General features: G+C 34.4%; 1 protein-coding gene across 2 annotated transcripts in view; it reads right to left on the bottom strand.

Moving 5' to 3' along the window:
- The window catches only part of LOC121740034, a 47978-nt gene extending 20496 nt beyond the window's left edge, over positions 1-27482 (bottom strand). For both annotated transcript variants that reach the window (XM_042132730.1, XM_042132731.1), the window contains exon 1: positions 27328-27482. The gene's annotated coding sequence lies outside the window, so the exon portion shown is untranslated. The remainder of the gene's footprint in view (positions 1-27327) is intronic.
- Between the last annotated feature and the right edge of the window lie 466 nt (positions 27483-27948).

Genomic DNA, 27948 nt, shown 5'->3' with positions numbered 1-27948 from the left:
AGTTGGACTCGCCCATGAAGGGTTCCGCAGCAGCAATAAGGTTTATTTTTATAAAATTAATAGGTTTTTTATTTATTTTCATATTTCAGTTGATTTAATGAAAGTTAAATTAAGGTTTACCATTTATGATGATTTACGAAATCCTCAAATGTACATGTGTCACATGGACACAGAAGCCCGAAATCGCCCCGCTCAATCCACGCTCCACCAAAAACATAATTATTTTTAAACGACTTCCAAAAAGGAGGTTATTAAACAAAAAATTAAAACCGACTTCCAATGTAAAGACAATAGTAATATTCTTAAATTAACTAAAAGTATTAAATAATTCTTATTCTGTACCTACACAGTATTTCTGTTTTCAATCTTCATTATTTTGAAGTCGGTACCAGCTAACCTAATCGCCAGTTAGACCAAATATAACTGCAACTTATAGGACTGGTACCAACTCGGAACAATATCCTGTACAACAAAAGAAAAAATTAAAAAATCGGTTCACAAACGGCAGAGTAATCATTGAAAAATATCCACAGCCGAACGTATATATAATCTCCTCCTTTTACAAGTCGGTTAAAAATCAAAGATCGCACCTTTTTTATTTTTACCAAAAAGTAAAAAAAAGTTGCACTGCGTATTTAACCTTGAAATTTCGTTTATAATTTTTTTAATCAACTAACTTCTAGGCCAGGGCCTCGAGCTCGGGGCCTGGTAGTCAGCTCTGGATTTATGTCGGCAGTATAGGCCATGGCCTATGGGCGGCAGCGTCTTAAGGCCTCCTAGGATGGCGGCAGAGTTCGTATACTTTATTATCTATTCTGTGTTCGTATTTAGGGGTGGCAAAAATAAAGTGACCTATACTCATAAAAATATAAATCCGGCACTGGTAGTGCTAACTTTAGCTGTTATATAATAATGAGCCTTTCCCAGTCACGACTGTTTAGATACGAATGACAAATACACAAGCCGATATGTTCATGTTAAAAGCTGCTATTTGATTTGATCTTATTCAAAGATATTCTGGATAAACGTAGTAAACAAAAAATATGAAAGCATAAATACGAATTATGATACATAACTATAACGGAGAACTTATGATGATCACCTTAAATATATGACAATTGACAGAAGCTTATAAGAGCTCTAATGCTAAGTACCTACTCACATACGGTTTTTCTCGATAGAGCAATCACGTACACGTAAAAACCACGGCTCGGGCTTACGTCCACAAATTCAGCATTGCTCGATATAGTTTTACTCTAAATCCATATATTTTATTCCATCGAGCCAGCTCGATGCGACCCTTCGAGCTGTTAGTTTTGCGGTCCACACAGTAATTATTTTTAATTACTGTGTGGACTCGATTTGAAGTAAGTAAAACTATCCAGCAAAACCGTATGTGAGTACTTAGCGTTATGGTAATCTAAACTTCAATACAAATTTTGACCGGATTGCATGGGCGTACCGAGGAAGGGGGGGGTAGGGGGCAGAGGGGGGGGGCAGCTGCACCCCCCCTGGATCATGTTGACGTCCCTACTAAGTATATTATCTAGTACTTTTATCTATAAAAATTAAAAATTAAGAAAACGGATTTTGCCATTTGTTTGCAATACAATATTTTTACAACTAAAAATTATTAATTTTTTATTCTTTATAAACACCTATCTTAAGAAAAATCTGAGTTGCCCCCCCCTGGCACCAGAACCTGGGTAATTTGCCCCCCCCGCCCCCTATTTTAGCTATTTTATGAATTAACACTTCAAGAAATAAAGCTACCAATTCAAATAGTATGTATAATATTGTATAAGTCGTGCAATAAAAATATTTCTTGATAGAATTTATAACTGTTGATACATATTAAAATAAAACTGAGTATAATCTTTTTAGCTAGAAATTATACAAAATGATAAAAAAATCTAGAAAGTTCCGAGATTCGTTTTAGTTCAAATTCGGCGATCATTATCGGTAATGTAAATGACAGCGGGTCCGTCGCGAACCTGTTATAAATGTTAGCGGCCACTTGTAGCGCGACAGCCACGGCGCGGCGACAGCTAATAGCCGTACATAACCATAATATTATACACTAACACTGATACACTTTCCAAATAGTAGGTACACTATGATGTTTTCTATTAGATTAAAAAACTGGCGATTTTTTTGTAAATCTAAGTCAACGCGTAAGTATGCTTTTTATTAGGGTTCCGTATCCAAAGGATGAAAACGGGACCCTTGAGACTTCGATGTCTGTCTGTCCGTCTGTCTGTCTCCAGGATGTATCTCAAGAACCTCTATAGCTAGAGTTCTGATTTTTATCTATACTAGTCTTTACTAATATTATAAAGAGGTAAACTTTGTTTGTTTGTTTGTATGTCTGTTTGTTTAATTGTAATGAATAGGCTCAAAAACTACTGGACCGATTTTAAAAATTCTTTTACCATTTGAAAGCTACATTATTTACGAGTAACATAGGCTACTTTTTATTTTGGAAAATATAGGGTTCCGTAAGATATTTTGGTTTTTCTGACACAAGGTGAAAAAAATCAACCAGAAAACTTACTTATTTTGCGTACGCTGCCTAAACTATAAAAGATAGAACCATACAATGTTCTAAGTAAATGTAGATCTTATAAATATCTACAAAAATGTCCGCGACACACTATACCTATCTATGTCGATTAAGGCACAACAACAATTTTTTTATTTAAAAATCGATTTTTTTTGACTACCTTTAAACGCATTTATTTTACTCATGCTGTCAAATCCTTATCAAAATAAATTATTTCATCACTAAGTACAGTTTGTGTAGATAATATTTTGTCTTTGAATGATTAAAATTGAACGTTTGGTTTAGAAGTTATGGCGAAATTAAAAATTGCGATTTACGCCCGTTTCGCGTAGAGACAGGCGTCAATCGCAATTTTTTTCGCCTTAAAGTAGGCGCTAACTACCAAGGCGGGGGTGCGCAGTACAAGCGAAGATTATGACCGGCCCTGCAGCTGGTGAATCTATACTAATATTATAAATGCGAAAGTATCTCTGTCTGTCTGTCTGTCTCTCGCTTTCACGCCTAAACTACTGAACCGATTGTAATAACATTTTGTATGTACAAAGAATATAGTCTAAAGCTTGAGAAAGGACATAGGCTACTTTTTAACTGGAAAAAGGGGTTGTAAGGGGGTGAAAATGCGTAAATTTGTTCAAATTAAATTAGTTCCAAAAACTCATAACAGATGGCGCCAAGAGTCACCTAGATCGCGCTATCGCTTGCTCATATCTTATATCTTTAAACGAGCAATTCTTGTATGTATATCTTAATATATATATTTCTTGTGTGCGTGTGTATGTGACTGAACTCCTCCTAAACGACTGGACCAATTTTGATGAAATTTTTTGTGTGTGTTCGTGGAGATTCGAGAATGGTTTAGATTTACAGTTTGGTCTACTGGAAAATGTTTTTTCAATTAATTTCTTATTTATAAGGAGTTTTTGATTTTGGAATGTTTTACATCAGATTCGACGGATGGCGCTATCATCGCATTCAATATTATTCTATTTTAATTTTAGTTTGTCCCGACAGATAGTGCTACGATCAATTTGAAAAAGTATTTCGTTATTTTGTGTTATAATTGTGTTATTCAAGTGAAGTTGCTAATTAAAATATTTAATGTAATTAGTTTGTGGATAACAGATCTTAGCTTTGTCAGTAGAATTAAGTAAGCAGGCAAATGTATGATGTGTATTTTGTGACTGTAAACTGTTCTAAAGTAATAAAAAAATACGTGTAGCACTCGAGGACTGCCGCGGTAAAGCATTGCATAGCATTCTTTATAAACTTAATATGCAATTATAATTCGCATAGTCGCATGCACACAAACACCGTGCCGGAGTCTGGCAACGCCGCAAAGTTTTGCCGGGCGTAGTGGGGTGTGTTAGGTTTTTTCGTTACGGAATTTCTTGATTCGGTCGTCACTTTCAAATTCCGCGATATAAGCCATGCGATAGCTTAAAATGACAAGAGTTTAACATTTAATTACCCATCCCAAAAAAGTGAATAACGCGTTTCAAGAACTTTTCACTAGCTAATAAAAGTTGCACTGTTAAAATCTATATATACTTATATATAAAACTCAAAGGTGACTGACTGACATCACATGGTGATCTATCAACGTACAGCCCAAACCAATGGACTGAAATTTGGCATGCAGGTAGATGTTATGACGTAGGCATCCGCTAAGAAAGGATTTTGATTATTTGTACCCCAAGGGGTTAAAATAGGGGATGGAAGTTTGTATAAAATAATAGTTGTTAACGCGAGCGAAGCCGCGGGCAAAAGCTCGTATGTATATATAATTGGAATCTCGGAATCGGCTCCAACGATTTTCATGAAAGGTGAATGCCCAAAAATGTATGGACCAAAAACCCGTAATCGATTGAAACCATTTATATGTGGCATAGTAAGTCTACTATGCTACATATAAATGGTTTCAATCAAAAGCACATTGTATTTGGGATACAGTATAAGTAGTCACTTATACTGTATCCCAAATACAATGTGCTTTTTGGATTAAACAATCACCGAGTACTTTAAAAACGATCGTCACTCATTGGCTTTTCTTATAGGAATCTATATGATATTCAGGACGAACGCGATGCTATAAACGAAAGTGTGGCGATTAGTACGTAGTAAAAACATTTTTAATACAGATGTACAGTGTTGTAATTATGTATAAGTATTCATGAATTTTCTATTTAAATATTTATCACTTTTATATCTCACAATATAGAATGTTTTTTAGGATTATTAAGTACACGATATCGGTTATATGATCGTTTTTTTTTAATAAAATACAAACGAGCAAACGGGTCACCTGATGGAAAGCAACTATACTGTCGCCCATGGACACTCGCAACATTAGAATTTAGAAGCTGCAAGTACGTTGCCGGCCTTTGCAGGTTTGCAGGTCGTATTGAAAATATAGTGACAGTTTATTTCAGAGTTTTACAGTGCGCAGCAGAAAGTTACGCAAAAAACGCACGGTGGAAGACTGCCACTCATGAAAGTGATGAGGATAGTATATTTTTTGCGTGGAGCGATGGCGAAAAGTTGCAGGTGGTATGATTCTGAACAATTTCTTAGAGCACTCCCCGTGATACAACCGATAGAGGATGTAGAGTGAAGCCACTTGTGATTTAGTTAATTCTTAAAATATATTATATTTGACATACTTTTTTAGGGTTCCGTACCCAAAGGGTAATAATAAATAAAAATAATTTCAAGAGAAAGATCACAAAAAATAAGGAAATAACTAGTTGATTGGAAGTAGATACCACACTGTGTATCTCAGATTAATTTTTTCAAATTATCGGTTTCGGTTATGGTTTAGAAAAAAATGAATTGCATATTTTCAATCTACTATTTATGCTCTACTTTGCTGTACATAATTTATTTTAATCGACTATGGGTTTTTTTTGGGCATTGTCCTTTAGTATATAGGGGGTTTCGGGGGCGATAAATCGATCTAGCTAGGAATCATTTTCAGAAAATGTCTTTTTATTCGTGTTTTATCGATAATCGATAAACTGAAAAATATGACTCTTCTGACATCTACTGGCGAATAATAATACTATTTTATGAGCAACTAATTGTTTTAACGACCAGCAGATGGCGTTATTAAGTAACACGAAGTCAATGAGTGTTTGCTATACCGAGCAAAGCTCGGTCATCCAGGTACTGTATTTCTATAAGAGGTGGTACCTACCATGTTGAGGTAAGTTTTTCGATTCTTTCGATTGTTATTATATGTTGTTACACGTCATTAATTAATAACTCACCTACCAACTTAGATATCAGAAACAACAGCGCCAAAACTACTGAACCGATTGTTATGAAATTTTGTACACAGATAGTCTAAAGCCTGAGAAAGGACATAGGCTACTTTTTTACTGGAAAAGGGGGTTGTAAGGGGGTGTTCAAATTAAGTTAGTTCCAAAACTCATAACAGATGGCGTCAAGAGTCGCCTAGATCGCGCTATCGCTTGCTTATATGTATTTCTATAAGAGGTGGTACCATGTTAAAATTCGTTTTCCGATTCTTTCGATTGTTATGCACGTTATCAAATAACTCACCTACCAACATAGATATCAGAAACAACAGCATTGAGCATACCAAATACCAATAATAAATACTAAATAGTTTATGGGTAAAGCTAAAGTTGTGAATGAAGCTAAGTTTTGTAAAGCTAAATAAGCGCCTTTAAAATTTGGTATAAAAAAGTTTAATAAAAAAAATATATATTATGTGCACACTACACGGCTGTTTTGGGTATTTTGATTTAAGGGGTACCAGGGTTTTAAAAAGCTTTTGACACCAATTTTGTTGACACCGCGCGCTATAAACTGAAGTCCACGCGAACGAAGTCGCGGGCAACAGCTAGTTTATTAATATAACAAGATGAAAAAATTATAATTTAGTACTAACAGAAAAACCACGTAGTTTTAATGACGTAGTACAAGTTATCATTTTACTGATTATTTATATTATATTTTCACAGATTGTGTATCTGTTGCCGCTATAACAACAAATAATAAAAACAAAATAAAATAAATATTTAAAGGGGGCTCCCATACAACAAACGTGTTTTTTTTGGCCTTTTTTGCTCGATATCAATAATGGCAAGGTAGGCACTTGATATTTTCACAAAGACCTTAATTATATGTCTACTTCAATATTTAAGAATAATATTTAAAAAAAAATAAAAAAATAAGGGGGACTCCCTTACAAAAACACAATTTTTGGTCTGTTTGATCTATAACAGTACGGAACCCATCGTGCGCGAGTCCGACTCGCACTTGGCCGATTTTTTATTAGGTAGGTAGTTACTAATACCAAATATCAAACTTCAACTGAAAAAATCCTAAACTTTTAAAAGTTTGTGTATTTAAAAATTACTTAGAATACTAAACTAGAGTATTTTAAAATTCATTTTAGATTTTACTAGAATAAAATTACTAATTTGTTTTATGCATAAACATCAAACGTGCTTTAAATGTCACGACTGTGAGAAAAGTTAGTAAGTGAACAAAAAGGAAGCAGTTTTATATAATTTTAGAGAATAATAATTATAGTATACTAGCTGTCCCGGCAAACGTTGTTTTACCATATAAAGTATTTCGCCCATTTCATCAAATTAGATTGAATAGTTTAAGCGAAAATCATAAAAGTTTATTGTGCGGGAACCGTACATTTTCCGGGACAAAAAGTATTCCTTGTCCTTTCCCGAGACTCAAAGTATCTCCATACCAAAATTCATCAAAATCGATTGAATGTTACGCCCAAATCATAAAAGTATATTTATTGTGCAGTAACCGTATAACATTTTTCAGGGACAAAATGTATCCAAGTTTCGTCTTCGCGACTCAAAGAATCTCTATGCCAAATTTCAGCAAAATCGGTCCGGCCATTTACGCGTGATGTCGTGACCACACCAAAATAAATTCATTTAAATATGTATATAGCTAGTGAACCTAGAACAAAATTTTTTTTATTACTATCAAGCTAATTTTTTATGAGTAGCTTTATTTTGATAAGACAAACAACTTTTTTATCTGCGAAAAATCTTGAAAGTGGTAGCTAACAGAGATAGAAAGGATTTCATACTTTGACTTGAAGGTCCTAAAATAGAACAATCCATAATGGATTGTTCTATTTATAGAACAACTAGCTGTTGCCCGCGACTTCGTCCGCGTGGACTTTAGTTTATAGCGCGCGGTGTCAACAAAATTTGTGTCAAATTTAAAAACTTTTTAAAACCCTGGTAAGTGGTACCCCTCTTAGGGCCGCGCTACACCGGAATGGCAGCGCTGAAAGTGCTCGCCTCGCCGCTGCCATTCCGGTGTAGCGCGGCCCTTTATTAATCAAAATACCCAAAAACAGCTGTGCAGTGTGCACATAATCTATACTAATATTATAAATGCGAAAGTATCTCTGTCTGTCTGTCTGTCTGTCAGTATCGCTTTCCCGCCAAACGCCAAAACTACCGAACCGATTGTAATGAAATTTTGTATACAGATAATCTAAAGTCTGAGAAAGGACATAGGCTACTTTTTCACCGGAAAAAAGGGTTGTCAGGGGGTGAAAATGCGTAAATTTGTTCAAATTAAGTTAGTTCCAAAAATTCATAATAGATGGCGCCGTGCGTCTTCTACATCGCGCTGACGCTTGCTCAAAAGTATTTCTATAAGAGGTGGTATCGTCTTACATTTAAGATCCGATTTTTTTCGATTGTTATATCTATTCTACGGTATTAAATAACTCAGTACTTTATCTGTGCAGTGACGTAACCTTAAACCTATCAATGATAAATAGTTTATGGGTAAAGTTGTGTAATTGGGGGGCTAAATAAGCTTTAAAATTTGGCATAATATATAAAGTTTAATATAAAAAAATGAAATACTTATTGTGTGCACACTGCACAGCTTTTGATTTAAGGGGTACCAGGGTTTTTTTATAAAAGCTTTTGACACCAATTTTGTTGACATCGCGCTTTATAAACTGAAGTCCACGCGGACGAAGTCGCGGGCAACAGCTAGTAACTAATAAGTATGATTAGTTCTATGTTACAATGAAGTAAAAAATAAAACGCCCATCTGTTGAATCGTATTAGAACTAAAATGTTCATTGCATCGATATATTTCTGGATTTTTTATAATATTATACATAAAATATATTTAAGTAAAAAATAAAACGCCATCTGTTTTCATATATTAGAATTAAAATGTTGATTGCATTGATACATTTTCTGGATGGAATATAGGCCAACACGGTACACTTGAACTCCTTTATTTTAGAGCGCCTTCTGTTGTCAACTTGTCACATATATTAGAAATGCAGTAGGAGTTCTATAAGATAAGATAGATTGATTATTATTATAGCAAGTGATAATATTATTAAACATAATATTCTAACGTATTAAAAACTATAAACAAAAACATAATAACTAATAAGTATGATTAGTTCTATGTTACAATGAAGTAAAAATAAAACGCCATCTGTTGAATCGTATTAGAACTAAAATGTTCATTGCATCGATATATTTCTGGATATTTTATAATTATTAAAATTATAAAAAATCCAGAATTAATTATTTAAAATTAAAATATATTTAAAATTTTTGAAATTTTATTTGAATACACATCCAAGACCCAGGAACATTGAAAACTTTTTGTTCCGCCTGCGGGACTCGAACCCAGGACCCCCGGGATGAGCGCTAGCCACGCGCAATGCGAATTCATTTTCATCGATATTTTCATGGAAATAAGATATTTTCCCACATCAAAATGTAGCCTATGTCCTTTCTCAGACTCTAGAATAACTGTGTACAAAATTTCATTGCAATCGGTTCAGTAGTTTTGGCGTGAAAGCGAGACAGACAGACAGACAGACAGAGATACTTTCGCATTTATAATATTAGTATGGATTACTGTTAAATTATAAATATAATTATTAATATAATTATTAACCTACCAATATACAAAAAATCAGCTGGTTAGGGTTCCGTTTTAGGGTTCTGTCATCAACAAAACTTGGTTGAAATAAATTGGTATTACTTTGGAAGCTGATATCATGAGTATAATAAACAAAAATAGGAAATTAATATCTATAAAATGTACGTTCATATACTGAAGATTATTGCTGTATTTTTTATTATTATTTTGTATCCTCCAAATTATAAGTTGATAAGGGTCTAAAAACGGTAAATTACGGCATCTCCGTAGGGGGAGCGTCTTAAAGATAATGTAGTACAGTAGCTCTACCATGTGTTTAAAGCTATAGTATTTATCGATACTCGATACCGACTACGTAAATATTTAGTATGGCGATTTTAGTTCCGCAAGTAACCGCTAGAGGCGCTGTAAAATTTGCCATACTAAAAATTTACGGTAGTCGGTATCGAGTATCGAAAAATACTTAACTCATGGTAGAGCTACAGAACTAGTGTTCGTACGTAGCGCGCTACGAGGTGCTACGAGCCCGCTACGACGTCCTTCGCGGTTGCAGTCTGCTGACTGTATACTGTACTAGCTGTTACTTCTCAGTTCTCATAGTCACTACGGTAGCTTATTTAAGGGGGCGACTAACCCAAAATTGTCGATTTTATAATTCATTTTTATATTTGAAGATAAGCCTCGAATTGTTTCATTTTTTAAACATAGATACTACATTATATTTCCGAGGATCCAACCTAGCGGAAACACGATATCTTAAAAATTTCTCTATAGAAAAAAATCACAAAAATGGATCTAATTTTCACGAATTTTTCATATATTGCCATAGCCGTGCATTACATTAAGTTGATATTTTAACACATTGTATAAAATTCTATCATTGAGAAACTGACCTAGCGGATTTTTAAAATGTTGTATATTTATCGAGTCATTAAGAAAAAACTAACTTGGCGCTGATTCCGCGTCGTCCTTTTTCACCTGGCATATTATGAAAGACGGGCGTGAGTGTGAAGAGAGAAGGAGGAAGGATGTTTCATTTTTTGGGTTAATCGCCCTCTTTACACCCTTTTATAAGCATGGGCTACTGCCCATATATACTTATTATATTATGTACAATGTACCTACATTGTACAGTATATATTTCATTTCATATGTAACGGAATCTTTGAGCACGTATTCACCTAACTCCAGTAGTCTAATTAATTCGAAACTTTGCATACATATTAAGAGCCAAATGCAATAATTTAAAAAAAAGTTTTTTTTAACTATTATTACTTGTATCTCATAATTATTTTTGGTAAGTTCCCGAACCGTCGGTCGACAGCACGTAGGACGTTCTGAAAACATTTTGTTCAATTTTATTCAGAAATAAAACAATTTTTATTTTATTTAAAACTAGATGAGGCCCGCAACTCCGTTTACGCCCGAACTGTATTTGTAACTGGATTCCGGGATAGAAAGTATCCTATGTCATTTCCCGGGACTCAAATCATCTCCATACGAAATTTCAGCAAAATCGGTTCAGCGGCTTGAGCATGAAGAGGTAACAGACAAACAGACATACTTTCGCATTTATAATATTAGTATAGTATGAATTAAGATTTTTTTATTTCAAATTGGTACCTACCACGTGTTTGAAAACTAACCAGGAGAAAACCTCCATTTTGAATAAAACTCAACTCCGAATGATACACATTAAGGACTGCCATAAGTCACACCATATTTTGCTTACACATCAGCGTCGCAGATGTAAAAAATGTAATATTATTAATTAATTAAATGAATATCGAGCAAACACTAAAACCGACTTTTACAACCCATCTCAGACTAGTTTTTGGTTTACTGTGACAGATAAGGCGATATTAATATTTATACTGTTTATTTATTAGTAATTTGCTCGTAAAAAATTGGCGCAAGTGGTCATTGACCTTGGCTTTTGATTCTAATTAGTCCTGATGCTATTAGACTACATGAAGCCCGCTACTTCGGCGAAAAGTTGATAAAATTTGTGTTATAAAGTAGCCTAATATGTTCTAGGGCTCCCGTATATGTTCTTTCTTGCGGTCGATTGTACCACATCTATAATGTGGTACAATCGACCGTATATCGAACATATACGGGAGCCCTAGAACATTTTTTTTATTACTATCAAGCTAATTTTTTGTGAGTACCTAGCTTCATTTTGATAAGACGAACAACAATTTTATTTGCGAAAAATCTCGAAAGTGGTAGCTAATAGAGATAGAAAGGATTTTATACTTAGATTTGATTGTCCTAAAAAAAACTATAATACAACACATATACGTACATATTTAATATGGACTGCTTTATTTGTAGGACAATGTTACTCTTAAATTATATAACTATTAAGTATTAACCTATCAATATACAAATAACCGAGTCGGACTCGCGCACGAAGGGTTCCGTACCGTTATAGAGCAAAAGTAGGCCAAAAATTTGTTTTTTGTATGGGAGCCCCCCTTAAATTTTTATTTTATTTAAATATTATTATTATTTATTAAAGTACATATCGTCCATGACTATTAACAATGTCGGATGTGAAAAACGACAACTTTACAGGAGAGCGATTCAAAGTCTAAATTGTGCATAACTTTTTACTTATTTCAAGTAGGATCATGAAATTTCAGGGTAATACTATAAAAGTTATTTACGTTTGATATGTTATTATGAGTATCTCGTATTTTATGCCTAAATATGAGAAAAGTCACTTCTGACCTTTTTAACGGGGTACGAGTAATGCTGATTTGTCGGAAGTGCCAGAACCGATATTGTTGCTTGTAGAAAATCGATGATTGCTTGTCGGAAGTGGCATTTACGTCATTGTTAAGTGATAACTGTTAATTTAAAAGTATGTCGCATGTAGAAATTACCAACAAAACGACAACAATTTAAAGAAAAAAAATAGTTTTATGGACTTCTGTCAAATAAAACGTAAAAACAATGGACGTGTGAAAATACAAAACATTTCTTATGATTTAAATAATTCGGAAAATCAAATTTTCATCCGAATGAACTTACTTAAAACATTGAAATTAAAAATTATTACCAACACTATTTTGTTGAATTTTTTTAGCATAACTTATATTAACTTAACAAAATATAAATTAATAATAAAAAAAATATAAATTAATTATAAAGACGAAAAGTTTGTTTTATTCATTTGTTTGTTTGTATTGAATGGGCTCAATAACTACTGCACTAATTTTAAAAATTCTTTTACTTTGGAAAGCTACTTCATTTGCAAAGAACACAGGCTATGTATTATTCTGAAAAATATTAGGGATCCTACCGAAAATAGCAAAAATATAACCCAAAGTGGTAAAAATTTGCCAAAAATTTCATTATTTCGCTTCCGCTACGAAAAATACTGATGATACATCAAAAAAATGTTATACATGTTTATAGTACTCATCATTATCTACAAAAAAGCCCAGGGCAGCTTATATCTATCTTTTAAGGTTAACGAATAATTATCATTACTTTCATTAAAAAATTTACTTCAAATCATCTCCTTCTAGCGTGACTTTTTTCGCATATTCGTTATTAATCCCTACCTACATAAATATCAAAATATTAATCGGAATTATGTGAAAAATAGAATTGTCCTTTAAATTATTACCATGGGCCAAATATTTTAGAAGTAAGTACAGTTCAGTGATTAAAGCTCAAAATAAGGCCACCAATGTGTTATGGAAAATATTATATTTGCAAGTCGAACGACCGGCTATCGATCTCATCTAGATCTTCCAAATATGCTGGAGAGATGACAGTGCCTAAATGTGTGGGGAATACAGAAAGTACTGACGAAATACCGACTGTTTTGCAGGCCCATGAATCGAAGTTCGCGGAGTCAAGTAGTTCTTAAAAATTTCTGCATTTTAGGACACTTACATACCATCACAGCCTTTGTTTACATGAAAAATTGAGATAAGTATTTATTAGATTAATTATTCAAAAGCAGTCTTCTTCATCCGAGATTTTCTCTGATCCATTGTGGTATTTTAAATAGCATTTTAGATATTGTTTTTAGGAATTATGTCACTTTTACAAAATTTGAATAAATCTTTATGTTTGTTGCCTACCTGCTTAATAGCAAAATGCCAAGAAAGTCTGGCTTTATTGCGGCTACATTAGTCGGCTTCTTTGCAGCCGACTAATCGGCTAGTCAGCTAGTCGGCCAAAGTCATGATCGCCACATCTCTAGTATCTATATATATGAAGCACTAGCTTTTGCCCGCGGCTTCGCTCGCGTGGAATTCAAAAATCGCTTAAAATACGAATATTCTTGCAAACCTCCATTGGAAACCTGACGTTTTTCCAAGACCAAAAGTAGCCTATGTTCCGCGGAGCGGACAGAGAGGACGATCCTACCTCTCTGCCGCTCCGCCGGCGTAGGACCGGAGTACGGAGGCGACGCTATGCGAACCTCCTAAGACTCGTCTAACGGGGCTCCGGGAGAGGATGGGAACCTCCCCGGCTTAGCCAGTCCCGGCGCCGAGGGGAACGCTTCAGTTTGCCGAAGCGTTCCCTAACTTTGGTGGAAGTCCGGTCCCTTCTAAGGTAGACCGGCCGGTCGTGGAGGGAGTCCTGTGTTTGTTAGATCCGGGATAAATAGATCGACTTGGACATCGCATGAAAACACAATGTATCTTACAATTTATACATAACGAGCTTTTCCCCGCGGCTTCCCTCGCGTTAAGAGGTATTATTATACACAAACTTTCATCACCTATTTGAACCCCTTGGGGTTGGAATTTATCAAAATCCTTTCTTAGCGGATGCCTACGTCATAACATCACAACATACCTGCATGCCAAATTTCAGCCCGATCCGTCCAGTGGTTTGGGCTGTGCGTTGATAGATCACTATAATGTCAATCAGTCAGTCACCTTTAAGTTTTATATATATAGATTATTATATTATTAGATTGTTTATTTTATCGCGCTCCATGCGATTGATGCAGGCCCGTAGTGCTGTGTGATACTGTATAGTGTTATACTAAACAATCTAATCATGCGATGTCCAAGTCGATCTATTTATTTAAAATGTAAAAGATTTTTAATTTAACCGACTTGGTATTGCATGGATCTCATTAAATTTTTACGGTATAAAAACTGAGTTGCGAGACTTGGTTTTTTTATAGGATGTTTTTGATGGGATGTTATTATACATAACTAGCTGTTGCCCGCAACTTCGTCCGCGTGTACTTCAGTTTATAGCGCGATGTCAACAAAATTGGTGTCAAAAGCTTTTATAAAAAAATCCTGGTACCTCTTAAATCAAAACAGCTGTGCAGTGTGTACATAATATTTCATTTTTTAAAATTAAACTTTATATTTTATGCCAAATTTTAAAGCTTATTTAGGCCCATAATTACACAACTTTACCCATAAACTATTTATATCATTGATAGGTTTAACTTTTAAGGTTACGTCACTGCATAGATAAAGTACTGAGTTATTTAATAACGTAAAAAAGTAATAACAATCGAAAAAAAATCCAAACTCGAATGTAAGATGACACCACCTCTTATAGAAAGAAGTCTAGGCAAGCGTCACCGCGATGTAGAAGATTCACGGCGCCATCTATTATGATTTTTTGGAACTAACTTAACTTGAACAAATTTACGCATTTTCACCCCCTTACAACCCTTTTTTCCAGTAAAAAAGTAGCCTATGTCCTTTCTCAGGCTTTAGACTATCTGTATATAAAATTTCATTAAAATCGGTTCGGTAGTTTTGGCGTGAAAGCGAGACAGACAGACAGACAGAGATACTTTCGCATTTATAATATTAAGTATAGATTATAAACCTTCCTCTTCAATTACTCCATCTATTCAAAAAACCCCCCTTCAAAATCCGTTGCGTAGTTTTAAAGATTTAAGCATACAAAGGGACATAGATAGGGACATAGAAAGCGACTTTGTTTTATACTGTGTGCAAAATATTTTTTCCTAATATTCTTAGTATTAAATGCAAACTGGATCGTTATTATGAAATAAATTATTAGGTGTCGCCGATCAAGTAACATTAAGACGAATATTCACCAAATCCATTAGACCCGACTCTCTCAATCATTAAATTAATATTCAGAAAATAAAATCACATCAAAAATTAATTATGTTTTGTTTTGAGTTATGTAACTAGTAGAGCCTTTTAAGGCTGCTTCGTCCGTGCGCGCGACTCCTCGAACGTGCAAATGCTGCAACCACAAAAATATTTGATTAAGATTTGATTTCTAGAATGGCCGAAGGACAAGTTAAAATCGTTATGAGACCGGCAACGAAAAAAGACGAAATGTCTAGGAAATAGGGATGTAGGAGTGGGAGGTATCAATTTTCCTTCCCAAGCAAAGAGGGAGAAAGATAAATTGTAATAAACCAGTCATGACAGAGCTAAAAAGCTCTCATCAGTAAATGGAAGAATAATAATCGGCCAAGTGCGATTGTTTATTTGGTTTAATAAATAATAAGGCAAAACAACTTTTGACTGGACAACTAGCAATTAATAATTATAATGACAGTACGTTGACGAATAATTTGTGTAAAGATTAATCATATCCGATATATTATATGTTTCAATTAGCTATATCAACAGAAGCTGGCGGTTCCCACAACGGAATTATAATTTACATACTGGTGAGATGTCCTCATAAATTACCACGTCCATTAAACCAATTTCGTGTTCTACCAAAAATATTAGTCAAACTCAAAATGCTATTAATGTTAACTTTCATGGAATACTTTTTTGTTTAAATCTAGCCTAAAAAGCTATTACTCGTCGACGACACGACTTTTGTGAATGAGAATATCCAAATAAGGGGTTAAAATAAACGCGTTTTAGGGTTCCGTAGCCAAATGGAAAAAAAACCGGCCAAGTGCGAGTCGGACTCGCGCACCGAGGGTTCCGACAGCTTAAAGGTATTATAGACCTGAGTATTTGGTATGAATTTCAATTTAATACCTCTACGCGTTTATGAGGAAATGGGTAGTAAGTTTAAAATTATTTAAAAAAATATATTATGTGATGTAACTAAAAATTTATGGTTTTCGTAATTTTTCCTTTATCTATGCTATAAGACGTTGCTTCGTACCAAATTTCAAGATTCTGAGTTCACGGGAAGCACCCTGTAGGTTTTGATTCCCTTGCAAGTGTCGAAAATTTGCGGCATAAACGGCTGTATCTTTTGATTGCGTTGGCTTAGAAGTTTGATTTTTTCACAGCTTCAAGGGACAGTAGACCTGAGTAATTGATATAAATTTCAGCTTCATACCTCCTCGCGTTCCTGAGAAAAAGGGTCTTGACAGACGGACGGACGGACAGACGGACAACAAAGTGATCCTATAAGGGTTCCGTTTTTTCCTTTTGAGGTACGGAACCCTAAAAAACGTTATAGATTCGTCATGTCTGTTTGTCTGTCTGTATGTCTGTCTGTCTGTCCGTCCGTATGTCACAGCCACTTTTTTCCGAAACTATTATAAGAGCTATACTTACTATTTAAAGTTGGTAAGTAGATGTAGTCCGTGAACCGCATTAAGATTTTGATATAAAAATGGAAAAAATCTATATATTAATACGTGAGCCAAAAACGTTGTATCCCTTTTGACGAAAAATTGAGAAACGTAGGTGAATGAAATTTTGCACAGTTATAGTTTATATGGTAAAGAGTGCATCGAGCTAATATTATTTTGAAATTATGCTTTTATCCATAAACTTATAATGCATAGACCAACAAAGAGTGCGAGAGAGAAGAAAATCCTTTATGGAATTATAACAAGATGAAAAGAGAGAGGCAGTCTAATGAAAATTGTAACAACTTTTATTTGACAGGTCGTCAAAAGTCGTCAATCGTTTTTATGGCCTTTCGGTATTTCCAATATATTGTTAAATTTGTTTGTTATTTTTAATAAATATTATTATATTTAAAAATGGTTACTTGTTGTGTATTTCATGGCAGTGTAAATCATAAGAATAATCCTGAAAAATATACATTTCACAGGTAATTAATCTTCATGTCCTAATTGCTACGATGTGCTTATTTTTGCTCTATTCTGTCTTTAGCTCTCTATTTAAAATAAAATATTGTGAATCCTCTCTTTTACTTTCATATTTTGCGTAACTAAAGTTACTGTTGTTCTTATATTACACAAATTTTGAGGAAAAATTTTTCATTAAATTTTTTTACATATACGCTAGTGCTTGAATCAAATTTATCGATATGCTTATCGATATTTTACAATAACATAAAACTAAAATAAAAATCATTTACCTTTATATTTATCACCTTAAAAAGGACATATCTATTATCTTATTGTAACGATTATTTTTAAGTAATAATTATCTTTTGACATACCTTGTATATAATCAAGGTTTCACAGATCAGTCACTTGAATGTAATACTCATTGAATGCAGCTTTCAATAATATAATAGACAATTCTCTGACAGAATAGGTATAACTGCAACTTATATTATACTTATTAATAGGACTGGTACCGACTTCAAAATTATGAAGATTGAGAACAGAAATACTGAGTACAGAATAAGGATTATTTAATACTTTTTAGTTCATTTAAGTATAATATTACTACTGTCTTTACCTTCAAATCGGTTCACAAACGGCGGTGTAATCGTTGAACATACATAAAAAATATATCCACAGCCGAACGTCTAACCTCCTCCTTTTTGGAAGTCGGTTAAAAATAATTGTAATAAAGTCTAGCGCTTTACGCATTATCACCGGCTCCCATTTTGAGTGCCAGCGCCGGCAGTCGTTGTTTTATATCTCGGCTGCCGGCAGTATACTTACCGTAGTTCCCATTACTGATATTTTTGGGAGCCGGCGCCGGCAGCGGACGCACTCCCAAAAGTATTATGATATTTTATGATATGTATTTAATTTAAGAATAAAATATAATATACTATGTGTGTTGTTTACTTTCAACGTTTACTTTCAATGCAGCAATGTAAGGGCTGATTTACCAGATAGATTTTACCTAAGTAATAAATAAGTAACTTTATAATGTGTTATGTGTATATTATTTACCCCTATAAGAACCTCATGTCATGTCATAACATATCCGACGAATGACGATTGGAAAATCATTCCAAACGAAAATGTGTATCTACTTTTCAATCGTCACCTTTTTTGCCAATTAAAATTTATGATACCTAATTTGAAATACAAAATCTGTCAAAGTTGCATATTATTTATTTCTTATAGAAACTCAGGTAAAATAACTCGAACGGACTAAACTATCGATAGCAAAATACTATACTATCGATAGTAAAATATACATCACTAGCACACGCACACATTGACAGATCAAAAATGGTCACGCATTTTCGGGTTGTCAGGTGGTCTATACGACAGTATATTATAAGTTTATGCTTTTATCATACATTTTTTTTTCAACACACTCACTAGGAAAAATGACAGATTTTTGAGTAACAAGCCTATACATACGAATTATTATGGTCGAAGTCTGTTGACAATAAGGTGACAAATTGAAAATGAATTATAGTTTTTTTTATTGAATGATACTAAGACAATGCTTACACGGCCAGTCTGAGATCAGCTGAGTCCCAATGGCACTTGAATTTTTTACACAATCTTTATGTTGCATGTGTACTTTAATATTAAATAATAATATTAACATAAAATAAAAATTTAAGGGCGGGTCCCATACAAAAAACACAATTTTTAGCCTATTTTTGCTCTGTATCAGTACGGAACCCTTCATGCGCGAGTCCGACTCGCACTTGGCCGATTTTTTTAGTCATACAAGGCAAACGGGAAACCAAACGTATACGATAATCTTAATCGAGTTTTGGTGAAATTGGCGCTTAATCATTAGCTTTAAAGCTTCTGGTATTTTCCATTTATTGCTAATCTGAATATACATATTTTAACGTGCGATGTGAACGAGAATGTTCCATGCTACGTTCCATGTATAAATTACTTACATTTTTAACCGACTTAAAAAAAGGAGGTTATCAATTCGACGCATATGTATGTACCTAATATTTCCCGAACTGCATAATTTTCGTATATGTTATAGTCTATATCAGCGTCTGAAAAAACGTACCAATTTCAAAAGTGTATGTATGTATGTAAGTATGTAGGTATGTTTTTACGTTTGTGTTCAGAATTCGGATATCGCTGGAATTACCATTCCGATTTCAGTCATTCTTTTTTTGTTGTACTAGGTATTGTTCAACTTAGGGAATAGTACATGTTTCATCAAAATCGGTTCAGTAGTTTGAGATATGAAGTTTTAATTCTCAATTATTACGTACAATTTTGAAGTTGGTTTTTTTTTAATACAGTTTGGTAGAGCAGAACTAATTGCTGCTATAAGTATGCCTTAACCAGGGGTGGATTTACACCAGGGGCAGTCGGGGCTAGTGCCCAGGGCGGCAAGTTCTCTAGGGCGGCAAAATTTGGAGAGTGGAGAAAACTTTTTAATAATGTCATCAAAATTTCTTGATAGATTTATATTTCTTTTAATTAATTATATAAATAATATAATTTAAGAAATTCGACTCATTCAATGAAATAATAGTTAATTAAGTTTATTTATTTCTTTCTCCTTAAAATCTATACTAATCTATACTAATATTATAAATGCGAAAGTATCTCTGTCTGTCTGTCTGTCTCGCTTTCACGCCAAAACTACTGAACCGATTGCAATGAAATTTTGTACACAGTTATTCTAGAGTCTGAGAAAGGACATAGGCTACATTTTGATGTGGGAAAATATCTTATTTCCATGAAAATATCGATGAAAATTAATTCGCATTGCGCGTGGCCAGCGCTCATCCCGGGGGTCCTGGGTTCGAGTCCCGCAGGCGGAACAAAAAGTTTTCAATGTTCCTGGGTCTTGGATGTGTATTAAAATAATATTTCAAAAATCTTAAATATATTTTATGTATAATATTATAAAAAATCCAGAAATATATCGATGCAATGAACATTTTAGTTCTAATACGATTCAACAGATGGCGTGTTATTTTTTACTTTATTGTAACATACGAGGGCTGCTATTTATGTATCCGGAATTAAAAAAAGAAACAAACATATATCATTTAATATGGTTTTATTGCTTTTCAAAATATTCGCCGCGATGATCGACACACTTTTGCATACGCTGGAACCAATTTTCATAGCACTTTTTCCATTCTGATTGAGGTATCTCCAAAACGTGCATTTTGAACGCATCAACAGCCTCTTCGCGGCTCGAAAAACGTTGACCACGTAATTTGTTCTTCGCGTATGGAAATAAAAAGAAATCGTTAGGTGCCAATCAGGGCTGTACGGCGGATGACCAGTCAATTCGATCTTTTGACCCTCCAAAAACTGAGTTGTTTCAGCTGAGGTGTGACAGCTAGCATTGTCGTGATGTAATATGATTCTGCGTTGTCGGTTGTCCTTTCTTATTTCTTCAAAGACTTCTGGTAAACAAATGGTCGTATACCATTCAGAATTAACCGTTTTACGATTCTCTAATGGCACTGTAGCCACATGTCCATTAATTCCAAAAAAACAGGCGACCATTTGCTTCAAAGTACTTTTTGCACGAGTAACTTTTGTTGGTTTCGGCTCATCTTGGAACACCCACACCGTTGACTGTTGTTTAGTTTCGGGGTCATATGCATAGATCCAAGATTCATCACCTGTGTAGATATTATAAACGGCTTTTGACGTACCACGGTTGTATTTTTTTATCATTTTTTTGCACCAATCGACACGAGCCCGTTTTTGATCGATTGTCAAGTTGTGCGGAATCCAACGCGAACATATTTTTTTTACAGCCAAATGTTCGTGTAATATCTTATGTATGCTCGTCATACTTATGCCTAAGGACGCCTCTATCTCGCGATATGTAACATGACGATCACGCATTATTAGTTCCCGCACAGCATCTATATTTTGTGGGACAACAGCTGTTTTAGGGCGACCTTCTTTATTTTCATCCGTGAGCATAGACCGCCCACGATTAAACTCACTGTACCAGTGATAAACAGTGGTTTTTGATGGTGCTTCATCTCCAAAAGTTGCGGTGAGTTGAATAAAGCACTGTTGTTGATTTAGCCCACGCCGAAAATCGTAGTAAATCATTGCACGAAAATGTTCACGCGTTAAATCCATGGCAAATGAAGACACGCAATTTTCAAAATGACGCCACAATGGAAAAATAATTGACAGTCACATGAAACAAAATGTATTCTTCAACCAAAGAGTTCTATTTTCAAATGTTGTAATTACTTTTTAAATATTGTTCTTGTAAGTGGCCAGTTCCGGATACATAAATAGCAGCCCTCGTAGAACTAATCATACTTATTAGTTATTATGTTTTTGTTTATAGTTTTTAATACGTTAGAATATTATGTTTAAATAATAATATTATCACTTGGTATAATAATAATCAATCTATCTTATCTTATAGAACTACTGCATTTCTAAGGAGTTCGAGTGTACCGTGTTGGCATATATTCCATCCAGAAAATATATCAATGCAATCAACATTTTAATTCTAATATATGAAAACAGATGGCGTTTTATTTTTTACTTCATTATTGTAACAGAACTAATCATACCTACTTTATTATATATTATTGTTTTTATTCATAACTAGCTGTTGCCCGCGACTTCGTCCGCGTGGACTTTAGTTTATAGCGCGCGGTGTCAACAAAATTTGTGTCAAATTTAAAAACTTTTTAAAACCCTGGTAAGTTGTACCCCTCTTAGGGCCGCGCTACACCGGAATGGCAGCGCTAAAAGTGCTCGCCTCGCCGCTGCCATTCCGGTGTAGCGCGGCCCTTAATTAATCAAAATACCCAAAAACAGCTATGCAGTGTGCACATAATCTATACTAATATTATAAATGCGAAAGTATCTCTGTCTGTCTGTTAGTCTCGCTTTCACGCCAAACGCCAAAACTACCGAACCGATTGTAATGAAATTTTGTATACAGATAGTCTAAAGCCTGAGAAAGGACATAGGCTACTTTTTTACTGGAAAAAAGGGTTGTAAGGGTCGTAAATTTGTTCAAAAAATTCATAATAGATGGCGCCGTGCGTCTTCTACATCGCGCTGACGCTTGCTCAAAAGTCTTTCTATAAGAGATGGTATCATCTTTCATTTAAGTCTCGATTTTTTTCGATTGTTATATCTATTCTACGCTATTAAATAACTCAGTACTTTATCTGTGCAGGCAGTGACGTAACCTTAAGACCAAATTTCACCAACGACTGTTAAAGTTAATGCTCGAATTAGTATCACGTTAGCTGTTTCGTTTTTCATATGAATGAAAGAGAAGACAGGACATTTTAACAAGCTGTTAACACTAACAGACGTTGGTGAAATTGGGGCTAAACCTATCAATGATAAATAGTTTATGGGTAAAGTTGTGTAATTGGGGGGCTAAATATGCTTTAAAATTTGGCATAAAATATAAAGTTTAATATAAAAAATGAAGTACATACTTATTGTGTGCACACTGCACAGCTGTATTGATTTAAGGGGTACCAGGGTTTTTTTATAAAAGCTTTTGACACCTATTTTGTTGACATCGCGCGCTATAAACTGAAGTCCACGCGGACGAAGTCGCGGGCAACAGCTAGTTATATAATATATCAAAACTACAAAACTTTTAGTTATATTTCGATGATGGGGCAGCATTTTTCAGTACCCAAGGGCGCCAACCTAGTCGGGCCCAATTGCGCCAGTATGGGTTAAAGTTGAAGGAATGAAATGAGTTGATTGAATATTATCCTGAAGTTGATCGTGTGAATTTTTAACATTAATATTTGGGAAAATAATATGCTTAAAAGTAATATAAAAACACGTAGAGGGGTAAATATTCCGCGGAAAAAGTTCATGTATTGTATTTCGTTGTCAGGCTCACTCTGGTCTCTGTGTAAGACCTAGGTAAGGGATCATCAGCTGGGCGGATGGCCAAAAGATCCGTATACACCCAATATACACCGATCAATGCACAAAACAACTATACAGTACATATTTTACTTTCTTAAATAATATGGAGATGTACTGGATGACCATGAAGGCAAGGCGCTAAATTATTCGTTTAACGCGCCTAAGCCGTCCATTTTTCCGGTATAAAAACTATCCTATGTATTTTTCCGGGACTCAAAGTATCTCCATGCCAAAATTCAACAAAATCGGTTCAGCGGTTTGAGCGTGAAGAGGTAACACACAGACTGACAGACCACACACTTTCGCATTTATAATATTAGTATGGAAGTAAGAGTATGGAAGTATAGAATATAAACACACCGGCAAAATTAGAGGAACATAACAAAATTTTCATTTTTTTTTTAATTGTTCACTGATTTTTATATATTTATTTATTTATTTACTAATTGATTATTAAACAATAAATTTTATATAAATTTGTGGCATAAAAACGTGAAAAATAAAAAAAAATAGCAAAAATCGAAAAATTAAGAAAATCTTTGAAATTTCAGTAGTAAGTTTTTAAGATAAATTCTCCATTTTTATTAAAGAAATGCCATGTTAAAAGCGTTTAATGCCTTCTATGGATCTCAAGAGGGCCTGGATACGCCATTCCATGCTTGCATTTTAATTGTCAATCATTTCCTGTGGGATATTCTCCTACTCCTCCAGTAGCGCCAACTCGAGCTCCTGGACACATTTTGGAGCTGGAGTTTTAACTCGTACCGTTCACCCATTGATATGCCACACGTCTTCAATCGGATCTACATCCGTAGACCACGCTGGCCTCTCCACCTGGGCTACGCCAGCATCGTTTAGGTAATAATGCCCGATTTTCTTACTCTATGGACGCACATAAAATTGAAATTACTACCTAAAACTGTGTAAAAGGCACACCATGCAGTTCCAGGATGTCGGTGCTAAAGCCCTGTACTGTCAAAGTACCATCATCTATAATCATCAGCTCCATGCGGGCTCCAAATCATATGCAACTCCAAACCATTACGAAGCCTGAATCATAGGCCACTGTTTCCGGTAAGTTTGATGGCCTGTAGCTTTCCTTATGATTTATCCACATTCTTTATCGCCTGTCAATACAATGTATACAGAATTTGCTCCCATCACTGTACAGCACAAGATTTCACTCACTTGTCTAATTTTGATGTTCACGCGCAAATCTTAGCCTGGCTCTTCGGTGTCCTGTCTCAAGTTTTGGTGCCCTTGCTGGCACTTTTGAGTTTAATTTAACTTCTTTGAGTCTTCTTCTTACTGTACAATCACTTACACGTTCATCTTGGACCTGTTCCGACAGGTTTCGTGTCTGCATAGCAGTTTGAGGTCGATTTCTTAAGTTTTGTTTCCTTACAAAATGGTCATCCTGAACCATTGTCACCCGATATCTGCCTTGTTCTCGTCTCCGAACGTAAGATCCAGTCTCTCTGAAGCGTTGAAAGTTACGATGAACCACGGAAGCCGACACACCTAAGGCCTGACTGACCGAACGGTAGGTGTGACCTTTCTCTATCGTGGTTACAGCTCTAGCTGTCGCAGATGCTGGGAAATCACTAATTTTGTATCTAAGCAATGTGTTCTTCCAAAAACCAAACAATCAAATGAGCTGAGCATACCTTGCACCCCGCTAAAACGCCATTCTTATCAGGAACACTTACAACGTCAATAATCGAAAAACACTTATTAGGGCATAATTGCTATAAAAACCTGTCAACTTGCCAGTTTTGTTCAATATTTTATTTCTTGAATGAGCTTAGAAGCTATAAAAAAGGCTTTCAGAAAGCCCGACCCACTTGAGTTCAAGTTTTGGCCCTTTTTACCTATGTTCCGCTAATTTTGCCAGTGTGTGTAGATACACGCGCGGGAATTTACCCATCATCATCACGACCTATCGGGTTTATAAAAAAGGTTACATTTAAATAACGTTTAACAATAACTTAGACCGGCGCAATTGGGCCTTAGACTCGTATTTAAATAGCTCCCGCAGTCGTCACCGGTTCTAGGTTTATTAAATACAATGAAGAATGAAGCGCGCTTTTATTCAATTGTGTTCTGCGACGCTGGGGCACGAGTCTCATTCTTCGAATGTTTGTTCAGTGGCAAAGTAACTCACTGACATGTATCATATTAAATGCTGTTTCATACGCAAGTGATACAGCCTGAGATCGAAGTATGAGATTGTAGTCCCTGGCTATGAACATGTTCCTTCTTTTATGTGCTAGAACACCCTATTGGGGTTATATTACTATTTCTTAAACTTTCATTCATAACATTAATTATTCAGGAAATTACATAACAATGTGCTTGCTTAAGCACTTCAGTTTCATAATATTAAATCATTTCAGTTTCAAAATATAATGAGTATTATATTTATAAAACTATTAAAATTATATGTCTGTTTGTATATGGTGTAGGTGATAAATACCCTGAATTTACACTCGGCTGAAAACTGAAGAAGCAATGTTATATTTTGAGACAAATCCAGAATTAATTAGTACAAAGAGTTACTCCTGGAGTACCTCCAACTGTTGAAAGTATTATGTTTTATGATAATATATCAGATTAACACATCAAGTCCCACAGGCTCATCGATGAGCGAGACACAATAGAATAACAATAGATTTCCAAGAATCAACGATCGAAGGATTAAAGGCTCATAATGGCACCGATTTAACTTAACAGAAAGATTAAGAGCATTATATTATATGATAATCCAATTACTTATTTGCATAAATAAAGTTTAAAAGATAAATAAATTTTAAAGAAATTCAAAATTTATAAAAAGTTTTGCTTTAATTTTTCTGAAAGTTTTGCATCAAAAAACAATTTGGTCTGTTTAAAACACAGCAATAAAATTGATGTATAAATTATTTATATTCACATTTAATACTTGAAATTTCACATGCCACCTCAGAACTAGTTCAGCTTGGCAATTAAAATTTAAAATTGGCCGAGTATATATTGATAAATATTATAATTAATGGCAAGTAGTTAAAATGATTTATCCTGTCGAAAAGTAGCCATGTTTTGAATACCCTAATTAATTAAAAGAAATGCATGTATTGGAATATTTGGGAAAGATAACATTATTAGATCTGTATGTCCTGTAAAAAATGTAAAATCAGAACTCCGACAACAATGTAGTTCATACTAAATCAAATTATAAGGGGAAAATCTATTCTTATATTAAGGAATAAAGGTCAAAGAAATAAATAAACAAAAATATTTGATATCCTATTACATAAAAAGGAAGCTTGCCCTATCAGATAAAACATTCATGATAAAACTGAATTTGCATTCTCAGATAAAGATAAATATTATTACAGCATTCATATAGAAAATAAATATAAAAATTTACCATCGATAGCCCCACGGGAACCCAGCTCTCGACTCCTCCACGGAAATAAACTCATTAGCGCACTAGGAACACTATCAACACATCAGATTATTTTCCAAAAAAATTGATAACTGAAGTTATGACGGTTAGGGATATTATCAGACAGTTAGAACCAATCAACGGTTTAAAATATATTTAGTATTATGATTGAGATAACAGTACAATTATGTGATAAGTAAGTGGCGGAATAAAGTTTGCTTATATTTTTTGGTGTGAGACGCCGAAAATAATCGTAGCCGGTGGCACAGGACAGATGTATGCGGCGACTAGGCGATTTGTAATAAAATTATACACGAGACAGCGTCAAATTACGCGTCTCTCGCCTTTAGTTAAAAGGTTAACAGCCAATTGACTACAGTTTTTTTAATCAGTTAAAAATAAGGACATTCAAGCATTAATTTAACAATTTTAATGGCTCACCGATGCTAGCGGACCGCATTCCACCGTTCTCGAAGTGCGTGGGCTCGTATTTTCATCTTGTTCACGTAATACCACTTCACGAATTACTAATATTTTGTATCAAAATGCAAGGAGATATAAAAAATAAGATGACCACTGATACATTAGAACTGTCAAAATTGAACTTCACCCAAGAAATCGTGCCAAATTCCATAGACAAATGTTATTAAAATAGATTAGGCTTCAATCTACTCGATACTAGATGGCGCTTCTACGAGCTTATGAGCTCGTTTTAGAAAGAAACGTGGCGTTGTACATAAGTTTAACGCCACCTTTCTTTCTAAAACGATTTGATTTTCCTTTAAAGAAAAATTAAATCTTATTAACTGTCTAAGATAAATTTAATGATGTCTTGATAAATAATATCACTAAAATTATAATTTTCTAATTGTTTTGCAAACGCCCGAACAAGGCACAAGTTGAATATTTCGTCAATGTATGTTGATTTATATAATATGTACTTGGTTGCAAATAAAAATTTTGAATTTTGAATTTTTTGAATATATATTACAATAAAAATAAGCAAAGAAAAGTGAAGTGTAATATTTATTGGTGTCCGAGGAGTACTTTATAAATCAATGG

This window comes from Aricia agestis, chromosome 2, assembly GCF_905147365.1.
Source record: "Aricia agestis chromosome 2, ilAriAges1.1, whole genome shotgun sequence".
In the NCBI taxonomy this organism is placed as follows: Eukaryota; Metazoa; Arthropoda; class Insecta; order Lepidoptera; family Lycaenidae; genus Aricia; species Aricia agestis.
This window is presented reverse-complemented; position numbering and strand designations above follow the sequence as displayed.